At 36.9% G+C, this 14,623-nt stretch overlaps 1 long non-coding RNA gene across 1 annotated transcript in view; it reads left to right on the top strand.

Moving 5' to 3' along the window:
- LOC111719355 overlaps positions 1 to 5,535 on the top strand; it is a 63,854-nt gene extending 58,319 nt beyond the window's left edge. The window contains exons 3-4 of the long non-coding RNA XR_002769528.2: positions 388 to 472; positions 5,403 to 5,535. This is a non-coding gene — a long non-coding RNA (uncharacterized LOC111719355). The remainder of the gene's footprint in view (positions 1 to 387; positions 473 to 5,402) is intronic.
- The last annotated feature ends 9,088 nt before the right edge of the window (positions 5,536 to 14,623 follow it).

Here is a 14,623-nt window from a genome sequence, read left to right as displayed (position 1 = left end):
CTTAGTCTGGTTAGTAGGCAGATGCTCCATGTCTCATCTCAGAACCTGTGTACTGCCTCGTCCCCTGTATCTGGAATGCTCTTCCTCTTTAACTTTGACACTAAGAATCCCTAAGTTCCTTCAAGACTCAGATCAAACTGAAGACCTTCCCAAGTCCTCCTCAGCTGCTAGTGTCTTCTCCCTTAGTGTTCCTTTCTATCTAGTTTATATGTATTTTGTCAAAAATTACACATACACACATATTTGCATACATACATACATACATATTATATAGCTGTATATACACACACACTATATATTCCTTGAGGACAGAGATGATTTTTGCTTTTTTTTTTTTTTTTTTTTTTTTTTTTTTTTTTTTTTTTTTTTTTGTATTTTCTGTATTAGCACAATGCTGGGGACATAGAAAGTGATGGATTGATTGATCTGTATCCTCTGGAAATACTGGCTCCTTGCTACAGAACTTATACAGGTACATAAGCCCCTGGAAAGTCTTCTTATTGTGACGCTATATCTAATCTTTGGATTAAATTAGATGTTAGATAGGAAGATTGGCTTTTTGAGATAGTAGTTCAGCAATTTCTTCACAGAAAACCCTTAATTCTTTGACACTTATTTCCATCTATTCTCTCTTCAAAGATCAAAAGGCAAAAACAAAACAAACAAAAAAGATCAAAAGGGTAGGAAAAAGGAAAGAAATATAGTTAGTGTTGTGGTGTGTGTGTGTGTGTGTGTGTGTGTGTGTGTGTGTGTAATGGAGATTGCTGCAGGGTTTTATAGGAATATTGAAAAATTAATTAAAAATTCCTTGTTCTTCTACTTCAAGTTCTATGACAGTATATGAACAATAACATACAGAATTGATGATTGATGATCAAATTAGAACAATGGGAGAGTCAAGCCCTGGTGAAAACTACATGATTGCCACCACTATCATCATGATAACAATATTTAACATTTAAAGTTAGCAAAGTGGTTTACATGTTTACATCTCATTTTAATCTCATAATGACCCTGGATGTCCATCACAGGGAATTGTGTGTGTGTATACAAAGAAATTGGAATTCAATGAAAAGGATAGTTGCTGAATTTGATGAGAATGTAGAGTTTGTGAAGGAGAGGCTAATGAGCTAGGCTGTGGAAGTACTTGAATGCCAAGTTAAGGAATTTTTAGAGGGGCATTGGAGAGTTACTGAAGATTTTTGAGTAGGTTGAGTGACATGGGAAGACCTGTGCCTGGAGTTCCTTTTGAATTAAAGTTCACATTGGGTATGCTTTCTTTAAATCCCCTTGGCTATACACTGAATAGATTTAAGAATTATAAAATATTAGAATGTCAGAACTAAAAGTAACATATTATTTAGTCTTAACATTCTTAATTTGTAGGTTAGCATACAAAAGTGGATGACCTCAAGTCTTTTGTCCAGTGATTAAAACCTTTCGGATACTATGCTGAAAATGACATGATTGTGTGCATCTATATTAATTGAGTCAATTGATTCAGTAAATTGGTAGTGCCCTTAACTCTTTCCCTGCTTCTGTATCCAATCTTGGTAGGAAGTCAAGAACAAGCCCTGTTTCCTTGGGGCCAAGAAAAACTTAGGAAATCATTAGCTTGATCCAGGATAACATCAGCTCCTTCAGGGCAGGAAATTTTTTATATTTTGTTTTTGTATTTTGTCATTGTATTTTTAGTACTCGGCACAGAAGAGGCATTTAATTAATGCTTGTTTCAATGTTCCAGGAAGGAAAAGGAATAAACATTCATTTAGCACCTATTATATGCCAGGCACTATGTTAAGAACTTTGCAAAAATTATCTCATTTGATCTGGGCAGAAAAATACGATGGGACTGGGAAGATAATTTAAGCTTTTTGGAGAGTTAGGAAAAGTTAAACTTTTGTGACTGAAAGTAGCACTTGGATTGATGATCAGTAGCTTTTATTGCACTCATAATATTATTTCAAAAAGTATTCATTGTGAACCTACTATGTGCAACTAACCAGATATTTGTCTAACATGTGCTTTATTATCAGGACAGAATATAGAAAGGGAGAGCTATGTTGTTGCCATTTCTAGATTCCTGAGTAGTGATAGAAGTGAGGGCAAAGGCAGAGGGCCTGCAATTCGATCATGACTCTACCTAAAACTTGTCAGCTGGATGAATGAACTCACCAGTCAAGCACAGCTAATTGGATTAAATGAAGACAGACATGTCTGTATAAATATTCTATGCTGTCTATGTCAGTAAAGAACCAAGAAGTGGTTTATAGAGAAAAAGTCTGAACTTTTGCTGAGGAATGGAAGTGTAGAATGTTGCTGAATAAAACTGTAACAAGCACCAGGAAAATGGTGCTTTCTCCCAAGGTGCTGACGTACAAGAGGCACATTTCTTCCTCTTGGAGACATGCTTCCTCCCTAAAGTGGTTGCCATCATTGTGCATTACTTCTCTGGACCTTTGGTTAGAAAAACCACCAAGAAGTTATGTAAAGCTAAGTGGAAGCTGAGATAAACATTTTAGAGAGGAACATTGATGAGCTAAAAAGAATCCAGAAGATGGTAGCCAGGATGGTTAAGGGCACTAAGACTAGAAATATTTATTTTGGAGAAGAGGAGACTCAAGAGATGCATGATAGTTGTTTTCAGGCTGTCATCTGGAAGAGGGATTAGACTTCTCTTTGGTTCCAGAGGGCAAAACCAATTTCATGTTAAGATAAAATTTTTATTAATTGGAGCTATCCTAGAGTGGAATGGACTGCTTCAAGTGATGATGGGTTTCTTTATCATTGTATGTTTTTCATCTGAGGCTGAATGATCACTTATTCAGTATGTTGTTGTGGTGATTGCTTTTCAGGGAAGAGTTGGTGTAGATGATAACTGGGTTCCCTTCTGATTTGTGTGTATGTATGTATGTGGTATGTTGACACATACCAGTATATATGGGCATTTCCATATGCAAAGAACAAAAAAAGAGGATGGTACATGAAATCACAAACATCCATTACTTCATTATATTATAGAGTCAATAGGTTATTTTGAATCTTGTCAAAGGTTTCCCTTTGGACCACCTTTGATATTCTCTCATTTAATTTTTTTAATTTATAGAATAAAAGAAGCATTTTTATAACATAGTATAAAAAAAGACAATCATACATGAAATTGCAAATTTTTCTGTGTACAACTTACAATTCCTTTCAAATATACCACAAAATTATCATGTAAATTTTTTCTTCCTCCCCTTCTCTCTTCCTACCAACCCAGAGATGTCTACAATGGTGGGATGAGTCCATTCTAATTCTAAGAATCCACGACTCAAAATATGCCAAATGAATAATTTAGGTACAAAAGAATGAGATGGTTACCAGAAAAGAATTTTCTACAGATAGTCTGTATTTAGATGAAACATCAATTCCTTTTTAGTACTTAAAGGTGTCAATCTTTGAAATCAAGAATCTGAAAAATGTTCCCCTGGCCAATAGAAATTCTTGGGGATGTGGAAGCACCCTCCAGTCCTACTTTTTTTTTCTGATTTAAAAGCTCTTGCCCTATGTAGAATAAGTCTCGGGTAAAAAAAAAAACTTCTTGTCAGATCTATTCTCTATCATTGGTCAGGAAGAAAGAAGTTGGAGTAGAGGTGGCTCAATGCTTGACCAGATTGCGCTCTGAAATTTTCCATTTGGAAGATGAGAAGCAAACATTTATTAAGTAAACATTTGGCTTACCCATGTTCCAAATGCTGTGCTAAGAATTTTACAAATATATCATTTGATCCTATAGCAACTCTGGGAGATAGGTGCTATTATCATCCCCATTTTACAGTTGAGGAAATGGAGGCAGATGAAAATTAAATGATTTCTCCAGAGCCATACAATTAATAAGTGTATGAGGCTGGATTTGAACTCAGGTCTTTCTGCTTCTCAGTCCAGTATTTTATTGACTGCATCACCTAATTACATGAATTGGTGAACTCCAATTCACATGTTGTCTTCATCCATAGAACTCTCTCAGTCTTTTCTCTTCTGATCCTCACCCACCCAAATTAGTGGATCATCTGCCTTCTTTGCATCTCCAACATCGAACTGTACATAGTAGGTATTTAATAAATGCTTATTAAATTGCATTGTTGAATTGAATTTCACTTTCTTTCCTTTAATTAGCAGGGTGGATCACAAAGGAAAGAATAGATTGCCCCCTGCTAGAGTCAAAGACAGATGTTTCAATTTGTTTTTGCAGGAGCCTGAAACTATTTAGGTTTATTATTGTAAGATGGTGCTAACGAATAGAGGCAGACATTGCAGAGACCACAATTCCCCAGAAAGAAAGAAAAATGATGACCACAACTGCCACCCACTCATAACAGAGGCAGATATTATGTACACATTGACCAACTGGAGCTGGAATAGTTCATACTTAATTGTCTTTGACTTTGCAAGAGGAAAGGGGCTGGATTAAATATGCAGCAGATTTCTCAAGCAGAAGATTCATGGTTTCCATCCGGAGATCTAATTAAAGGATGCTGAGTGATTAAAAATGACCATGGCACCCTCAAGAGAAAGCAACTGAATGCACTGGAGTGATAAACGTCCTCAGGGCTACATCAGAGCTTATCTTTGTCCCCCAGTAAATGTAGCGAGTGAGAAGGACGTGACAAGCCCACAGATAACTGGAGCATCTGTACGCTTTCCTTCTCAATTTCTGTCCCCATTGAGGAATCTGAATTTAAGTTTAATATCAGTACTTGATGGTCTGTGGGGGCCTGAGTCTATTCTATCACTGCTTTAATAATTTACATAGCACAGTCAAGCAAGGAATCATCTCTGTTGGAAAGAGATGTGGACTTTATGAAGAAAAGATTTTCTTTTTGGGTTATTGTCTAAACTTAACTTTTGTTCAATTTATTTAAAAAATCTGTATACTTATTTATTTCAGTGTCTCAAACTATTAATTTCTAACCTTTTACAAACTTGTAACTTGTTTTTCAAGAATCAGAGATTTCTGTACTTTAGGTTATGTCACTATTAAAGTACAAATACCTGATTACTGGCAATTATTGGTAGAGAGATTACAGATTTATTTCCAAATTAAAATAAGACAAAGGCCATGATTTTTTTTTTAACTTTCTGTAGATATCTCAAATACTCTTATTTTCACAGAGCAGAGGAGCAAAGTAGGAAAGGTTAAAAATCATTCAGTATCATTCAGCTTTATTTCTTTTTTGAGGATGAAGAGCTCTTAAGATATGTCTAGCCAGGGACATATGATAAGACCTAAAGATCAAAATGGTTTTATTATCATAAATTATGTGAAAGTTGAATTGAGGGACTCAGAAAAGCCTTAGTTGGGGTATCTTTCACTTTGAAAAGATGTAAATTTTTGTTTTTGTTTTTTTGTTTGTTTGCAGGAAAGAGGCTTATCAACCAAGCAGCAATCTCCTTCCTCAAAAAGTAGATGGGATTCAGAATGGCAGATGGCCTGAAGACAATATCTCCACTATACACTATAGCTGAGACAAATAGAAAGAGGTGGCTGAAAAAGCCATAGGCCTTCTCTGAAGGGGAGAGATTGACTAAGAACCTCCTTAACCTAGTGTCTGTGAATTTGATTTTTATAATTTTTTTGATAATCATATCTCAATATTATAAATTTCCTTTATAATACCATGTATTTTATCTTGTGGTAATTGTGATAAATATATTAAAGGATCTATAAGTTTCACCACACAGCCAAGGAGGCATGAGCCAAGAAAAAAAAATTAAGGACTGTTTTCCTAGGGGATTGGGGCAGTGTTTGGAATAGCTGGGCTGACAGAATTATAGTTCTCCTTTGCAGGAGAGAGGCTTGTTAACAATAGCACTCCAGTGGATATTGATTAGATAGGATATGTAGAAACCATGAAGATTTCTGAATTACTGAATTACTCCAGCTCGGGCTGGAGCAAAGATGTGATGATCAATGGGTAATAGCTCAGACACTGTGGCCAGCAGGGAGTGGTAAAAAGCACTGGTATCAGACCCAGCAGATATCAGAGTATATAGCATGATGATATCATCAGAAGATTTGTTTCCTTTGGGGCACATGAATAAAGATCTCCAAAATACTACAGTTATTAGCATCTAACCTTAGAATTGCTAACTTATAGCATTTGAGTGAGTTTTAGATGGTAGTTTAGTTGGTATATTCAAAATAAAAAGGAAAAGAACATTTGCTCTCAAGGAGATTATGGTAAGATCATGGGTGAAGTATCAAAAAGCACAAAAGCACTGAAGCATTACAAGTCAAACAATGTATTCCTCACAAAAATCTCCCCAGCTCTTCAGTCCCACAGATAAGGCAGGAGTGTAGGCATATAGTGGTGAGCAGATGCTTACTTCTATCAAGAATCCAGAACTCTAAATCTCCATCCTTATATCTGATTGTTGTAGCTGGGTGGAATCATAGGGATCTGGTGGGAGGAGGATTTTGGGGGAAGTCAATCAGTAGAGCAGTATAGCTGTAGTTGTTGACTCTTATTTTTTGAGCACAAAGACATGATGATTTGGAAAGTTTGCTAAACTGATCAGGAGAACCTTGCATATTTTGTCTAAATGAAGCTGCTTTAAGCTGCTGGGTACGTTGGAACTTCCTGGTACATAGGCAGGTTAATCAATGATCAAATATGGAGTTGTTTCTGTCAGTTAGGACATAACTGGCAATAGGCTGATCCTCACCATTCCATTTTATTGAAATTATACAATCTGTATAACTCTCACTATTGCTCCAAGAAGCCATAGCATGCCCAATTGGTACATCCTGATAAAACCATCTCAGCAGATGGAGTAAATCAGGTTGCAGGGAACGAACAGGCCCAAAACCCTTTGGTGAGTTAGGGGGATATCTGCTCCAAAGAGGTGAAGCCGCCTTCTAGCAGAATGGGCAGATGAGAACAATTTGTTCCAATGTCCATGAAGGTGGTTGAAGGAGGCACTGTTGGAGCACTTAGACTAAATGGTCAGACATCCAAGAACCAAGATTGTCCACTACATGGCAAGAAACTGGAAACTGAGTGGATGCCCATCAGTTGGGGAATGGCTGGAATTATGGAATATTATTGTTCCATAAGAAATGATCAGCAGGATGATTTCAGAAAGGGAGGCCTAGAGAGACTTATATGAACTGATGCTAAGTGAAATGAGCAGAATCAGGAGATCATTGTACAGAGCAACAATAAGATTATACGATGATCAATTCTGATGGATGTGGCTCTTTTTCAACAATGAGATGGATGATTCAGGTCAGTTCTAATGATCTTCTGATGAAGAGAGCCATCTACACCCAGAGGGAAGATTGTGGGAACTGAATGTGGATCACAACATAACATTCTTTTTTTTTAAATTAAATAACTTTTTATTGACAGAACCTATGCCAGGGTAATTTTTTACAACATTATCCCTTGCACTCACTTCTGTTCCGATTTTTCCCCTCCCTCCCTCCACCCTCTCCCCAAAGATGGCAAGCAGTCCTATACATGTTAAATAGATTACAGTAGATCTTGGATACAATATATGTGTGCAGAACTGAACAGTTTTCTTGTTGCTCAGGGAGAATTGGATTTAGAAGGTATAAATAACCTGGGAAGAAGAACAAAAATGCAAGCAGTTTACATTCATTTCCTAGTGTTATTTCTTTGGGTGTAGCTGCTTCTGTCCTTCCTTGATCAATTGAAACTAAGTTAGATATTGTCTTACAACATAACATTCTTACTTTCTGTTGTTTACTTACATTTTGTTTTCTTTCTCATTTTTTCCCTTTTTGATCTGATTTTTCTTATGCAGCAAGATAATCATATAAATATGTATACATATATTGGATTTAACATATATTTTTAACATGTTTAACATAAATTGGATTGCTTGCCATCTAAGGGAGGGGGTGGGAGGAAGGGAGAAATTTAGAACACAAGGTTTTGCAAGGGTCATTGTTGAAAATTACCCATGAATATGTTTTGAAAATAAAAATCTTTAATTAAAAAAGGAATGAAAACACATTTTAAAAAAAATTATTTTTGCATATATTTTGAAAATAAATAAACTATTATTAAAAAAGGGAAAAATATTGTCCACTACATTCTGGGCCCCTAGATGTCTTGATTTTTGTCTTGCCATTGAATTTTGATGACTTTGGAAAAGAAAATGAGACTTTTGTATAACTGTGCCTCACTTAAATCGAATTCACACAGGATGTTATTGGTCCTGTTCTAAATGAAAGATTAACAATAAATATAATTTATATACAGATGAATAAATATTAAGTAATTTTTTTGGGGGGGGAAAGGAAAGCAGTAAGAACTGAAGGGATAAATAAAAAACTAATTTTCTGTCACTTGATTCTCTGATTTACTTATCACTCTCTTCATTTGATTTAAACCATGATCTCTGAAGGAATGTAGACAAAAGAAAAGAGGGCTGAAGACTGAACAAACACATTTAGTTTGTGGAGACAGCAATGTTGTGCCAGTAGAAAGAATGACCTCTTAATGATTTTATTGTTTGTATGGATTTTCAATGGTTATAATTATATAGAAATAAAGTTGTGCATAATTGGATAAATTAACTATATAGAAGAAAGTGAAAGAGATGGGATGTTCTAAAAGTGGGGTAGCCAAGAATTTAAATCCACATACAGCAAATCCCTGAATGAGATAGTCTTAATCTAGAGTCTTATGAACTTGTTTAAAAAGATTTTGATAACTATTGTAGCATAATTGGTTTACTTTGTGTTTCTATATATTTTATTTTATGCATTTGAAATCATTTTTGTGGAAAGGGGTCCAAAGGCTTCACTAAACTGCCAAAAGGATTTATGACACATAATAGTATATGATTAAAAAACCTTTTGCCACCAACAGAAAAGCCCATGTTAGAGTACAGAGCTAGCCAGCTCTCTGAAAGATTTAGTTTGGTACATGAGAGTGCCTTCTGGTGAAGGGTAGAATTTTAAACTTATTTTTCTTTCTTCCCTTTTTAAAAAATTTCTGCTGGAGGATAGAATTTTTAATTTCTTTTTCTTTCCTTTTTAAAAAATTTCTGGTGGGAGGTAGAATTTTTAACTTTTTTCTTTCTTTCTTCCTTTTTTTTTTTTTTTTTTAAATTTCTGTTCCCAATTCTCCTCTTCCTCCCAACTGATTGAGAATGCAAGAAATACAATTCTCATTATAATGTGAAGTCATGCAAAACATAATTCCACATTAGCCAAGAATACATAACTTCTGAAGTGAACATGTGATTGATAGTGCTTGTTTCTTGTTATTGAACAGGATCAGGCATATAGTTAGTAGTGTCCCTGGTGATTAAATATGTAATTCCAATTAGTCATTTCCAAAGCCAACTCACATTTGTAAGATTGCCCTTCTACTTGTGGTTTCTAAAAGGAATTTAGGTGGGAAGTTTGCTGTTGGGATCCCAATTCTGAAGTTTGCTTATTATGGCTGTTGGCTCCATTTGAAAGGTCAGTTACTATGGCTCAGTGAAAATTGAATTTTGGCTAAGCAAGCTATAAGAAAGGGATTGTTAATAGAGTGTGAATCAAGGAGGGAGCTCCTGGACTTTCTTAGTGCATACTTTATGTCACAAACCATCTATCACATGATGTTTTGACAGCTGACTCTTCAGCCAAGACATGGCATATTTTGGAAAAATATACACACACAAACATTGAACATTTATGTTGTTTTTGCAGCTGGGGAACTTTTTAAAACACAACTTGAAGCACAGGATGAATAAAGCAACTTTTCTCTAAGTGGCCAGTAAAAAATTCTTTGGACTCTTAAGAGTGTCTGAAGAGAGGCGTTTGACTTCAGCCTCTCAAATGTAGTCAAGAAGTGACCCCTGATAATATGGGTTTTCATTGTCTAGTGGTTTGGGCTTCCTTCTTGTGTGAACTTTAGAGCATCTCTCTTGAGGATATATCCACTACCTTAATCACAGTTACATCCAGATTTATCTCCTCACCTGTATACTCAGGAATATAACATCTTAATTAAATTATTAAAAGAGTGTCATAAGAAGAACAATATCCTGAAATTGTTTTGTTCATTTTAATGATTTTCTTTGGGAGAAGTAGAAATGCCTAAAAAGAATGTGGAGAAAAGTGGGCCAAGAGCAGGACATTTGGAGAAACTGAGCACAGAAATTTGCTAATATTTCAGGAGAATTGGAAAACAGTTTTGCTTTTGCTGGACATCTTGTCTGAGAGATGAATGAACATCTGGACATTTAGCTGGTAGTTGAAAGAATGTTACCTTGTTTGAATTTAGTAATTTTCAATGAACTCTTTTATGGGTTGCTAAGAGGTTTGGAAACTTATAGCATGATCCTTTGTAGTTGCAAGACTACAAGACTGAAGCTTTTCTGTCATCAACAAACCATCAACATTTGAATAATGACAATTTGTCACCTCCTGTAAGAGAACCATGATTGTTTTCCATATGTCTACTTACCTGGAGGAATTAGGAGGAACGAATAGCCTTCTCTTTATAGAAACATAAAAATATTGATACTTCACTGACCTGATAAGTACCAGGATTTTGTCAGCGTTCCTTCTCTAAGATCTCAGCCATCTTCTCCACCTTAATAAAAAGTCTTCACAAGTTGTTGTGGTTGGAAAAATACTTTTAAAAAAGGTAGTTGGATGAATTGAAGCATGGAGAGTACTGGAAATCTTTAGCTTAAAGTGAAAATGTTCTTCTTAATATTTATATAGGAAAAGCTGTTTTCTTCAATGATTAAAAGTTTATAATTCAAAAAAGAGGGTGTGAATTGAAGTATTCTGTATGTGTCATAATTGAAATCGAGGCTGCTGCCTTTCACTTCACAGCCCTTTCTAAAACTGATCCAAGAATCACATTGGAGTGGGTGCAAACAAAAGACTAGAAGTAATAAGGCAAAGTGGACTTTTCCTTCCTGTTTTTTTTGGAAGGCTATAAATGTATATAGCACCCTAAATAGGACAGGGTAATTGGAGCTTTGACCCGGGCATTGAAATTTAGAGGCTACTAATGGCTCTTGATCAATAGGTGTAAATGACTAAACATAATACCTAGCTAGCAAGAATGATTAATTAAAATGGGATTGTATCAGATTGTGACTGGCAGTAGTATCTCAGTTGAATTTCTCACGGGACTGGGGCTGCCCTATTCTGTTCTTTCCCTTGTGGCAGCCTCCTCAGCAGTAGGCTCTCCATGTCCCCAGGTCTCTTTCCACGAGACGGAGTCTTCTCCAGGGATTCTGCCTCTAATCAGGCCTTGTGCCTTAAGGTCTAAAGTATCTCTCAAGGGTCTATCTGTTCAACTGAATTTGTTTTATAAAGCTGATTTGTACTACTTGCTTTGGGATTATTTTTTGTCACTTGCTTTGGGCACTGGAATTGCTTTTTATGGCTATGTGTATGTATGTATGTGTGTGTAATGAGATTCTATAATATAAGTGTATATATGGCTAGGTTTTGTGCAGAGGTAATGGTGTGTGCAACAATATAATGTATACTTTCTGAATGTATTAATCATTCAACAAGCATTTACTATGCTGTTACTATGTGCAAGACACTGCACTTAATGTTGGGGATAACAAGAAAGACAAAAAAAATTGTTTTGGGGTAGAGGGAAGGGAAGAGAATAACATGTAAATTATTTGGTACCTGGAAGATGTGTACAGAACAGATGAAGGTGATCTGAAAAAAGAATGGTATCAGCCACTGCATATGAGTGACTTTTTATATGTATGTTAAATATTTTCATAGGGCAGGGGCAGCTGGTGGTGGAGCAGATAAAGCAACAGACCTGGAGTCAGGAAGACTCAAGTGAAAATTTGCCCTTATTAGCTCTGTGGTGACCCTAGAACAGTTACTTAATTTCTGCTTGACTCAGTTTCCTTAACTGCAAAATGGGGATAATAGCACTTACCTCCCAGGATTATTGTGAGGCTCACATGTGATACCATTTGTAATATGCTTAACAATGTCTTGTACATAGGAGGCGCAATATAATTATTATATGGGTCAGTATGTGTGTGTGAAGAACACTAAAGTAGATTAAAAAAAGTGAATGTGCATATAAATAAGCTGTCCTGCAGAGGAGCTGTGTGTGTTTGGTATTTTGTTGTTGAGAAGAGCAGTGCTCACTGTGCTAATCCACAGTGAGAAACAGCATGGCAAAGTTACAAAAGCTCTGACAGAGCTTTTGTGTATGGGAGCATTCAGGGGGCACCGGCCCCTCTGGTGATGAGCCCTTTTCAGGGTACTATTTTCACCCAACTCACACTTGGAGCTCCAAGAAGCTGTAGCAAGCTCAGAAGCCATACCCCAGGAAACTGTTCCAGCAGATGGGCTAAGCCAGGTTGAGGGTAACCAAACAGACTCAAAGCTCTCAGTGAATTAGTGGGGTGTCTGCTTTAAGCATGTGAAGACTTCCTTTGGTGGACAGGCAGATGAGGGCAATTTGTTCCATCAGAGCCACGAAGATTGCTGAAGCAGACCCTGCCGAAGACTTGCAGAGGTCCTCAAACTTTTTAAATAGGGGGCCAGTTCGCTGTCCCTCAGACTGTTGGAGGGCCACTATAGTAAAAACAAAAACTTTGCTTTGTGGGCCTTTAAATAACAAAACTTCATAGCCCTGAGTAAGGGGGATAATCGTCCTCAGCTGCTGCATCTGGCCTGCGGGCAGTAGTTTGAGGACCCCTGCCTTAGAGCTTGGGCAGGTGTTATAGGTGCCAAGGTCATTCTGTGAATCCCAGGCCATTCCTGGTCCTCTTGTACCTTTGTCTTGCCACTGGACTTCAGTGGTTCTGGAAGAGATAGTGAGGCTGATGACTTTGTGCAATCCTGTCTCACTTAAATCTAAATCATGTACGAGTCATTACCCCATGACGGCATTGATCCTCTAAAATGAAGAATGAACATCCGATAGTCAGAAGGACTGAGTTCAAATCCCAGCTTTAACCTCCCACCAACTGCTGGATATATCTGTAAAATGGGAACAATAAAGTGGCACTACCTTTCTAAGGGAATTGTTGTGAAGAAAATGCCTTGCAAGCATGAGTTATTAATGGTTATATGGAAGGCTTTTTTGATAAATGGGCCAGCTAGCTGGTGCAATGGATAGAGTGGGCCTGGAGAAGGAAACGGCAAACCACCCCAGGATCATTTCCCCAAACACATGCAATTGTGACAGACCCTAATCTCCATCAGACTTATGTGTGTTTTCCCATGTAGTCTATATGTGGGCCTGTTCACATTCCATCGATGATACCTCACCTGTATGATTCTGGGAAAATCTTATAACTTCACTGTGCCTTAGTTTCTTCCTCTGTTAAATGAAGAAGGGTGGACTATTTTTCAATAAAAGGAAATTGTGTGAGTGATGATCTCAAGCAATAATTTTGTTTTGCTTCCTGCTTTAAGTATTTAAAACAGGCATCTGCAACCTTAAAAACTGTTTATAATTTTTTTCAATGTAATTGGTTTCCTTTCCATGTGTTTTATTTTATACTTCTAGAAATATTATTCTGAGGAGTGGTCCATAGATTTTACCAGACTGCCAAAAAAGTCCATGACACCAAAAGAGTTAAAAATCCCTGATTTAAGGTATAGTCATCATTATTTTAATAATTAGCACAGAGGCCAGACATACATTACTCAGTAAACAACCATGGGAGCTGCCTAGGTCCAGCAGATCTACTCCTTTCCCTGCTTACTCACTATTATGAGCCAGGACATTATTGGAACTGGGGAGGCTTGAGTTAACCTCATCCCCCTCTCATATCTCAAACTGGGGCTTACGTGAGCCATGGAGCAATAGAACAGACCTGGGGCAGTTTGAGTTAAATTTACCTTCAGGTGTATTGACCTGGGACCCTGCTGTGGAGCCTTTGGGAAAGGACATAAAAACAATTTTAGGACTTTCATAAAGGGCTCCTAGGAGCCCAGGGAATCTTCTTGTCTACTGCTTTTAATTTCAATGCCAGGGGCATTTACTTTTCTTTACTGTTCCCCACTGACTTGTGATTACCTTTTACCTAGGAGTTGTTGGATGCTTTTATTAAAAAGGGATGGTTTATTTGAATCCCCAGGCTCTGAGTGATCCATTGCAATAGATGTAGAAACATGACTGAGACATTCCCTGCCCAGCCTTCTATTTCTCTACCCCCAAATTCTTCTAAATAAAGAATGTTTTCCCCATCTTCATGATGAGGCAGCAGAACAGATATCTTGCCCAGGTCGTAAAGAATAGTAGTAGAGTTTTTCCCTCAAAGCTATGGGCCATTTAGGGAGTTGTTGTTCATTTTAGTTTTGTCCAATTCTTTGTAAGCCCATTTAGCATTTTCTTTTCTGACTGCTGCGTTAGTTTTCTATTTCCTTCTTCAGCTCATTTTCAGATGAGTAAACTGAGGCAAACCAAGTTAAATAACTTGACTAAGGTAACACAGCTAGTAAGTGGCTAAGGTCAGAATTCATGAAGATGAATCACCCTGGCTTCAAACCTGGCTCTCTGTGCACTATAATGCCATTTAACTGCCAGGTAAGGGCAGCGTAGAGGTTAAGAATCGGCTGCACAGTTTATCTTCAAGACCTTTTCTGAAAAAAAAGAAAAGA

This window comes from Sarcophilus harrisii, chromosome 1 (assembly GCF_902635505.1).
Source record: "Sarcophilus harrisii chromosome 1, mSarHar1.11, whole genome shotgun sequence".
NCBI lineage: Eukaryota > Metazoa > Chordata > Mammalia > Dasyuromorphia > Dasyuridae > Sarcophilus > Sarcophilus harrisii.
This window is presented reverse-complemented; position numbering and strand designations above follow the sequence as displayed.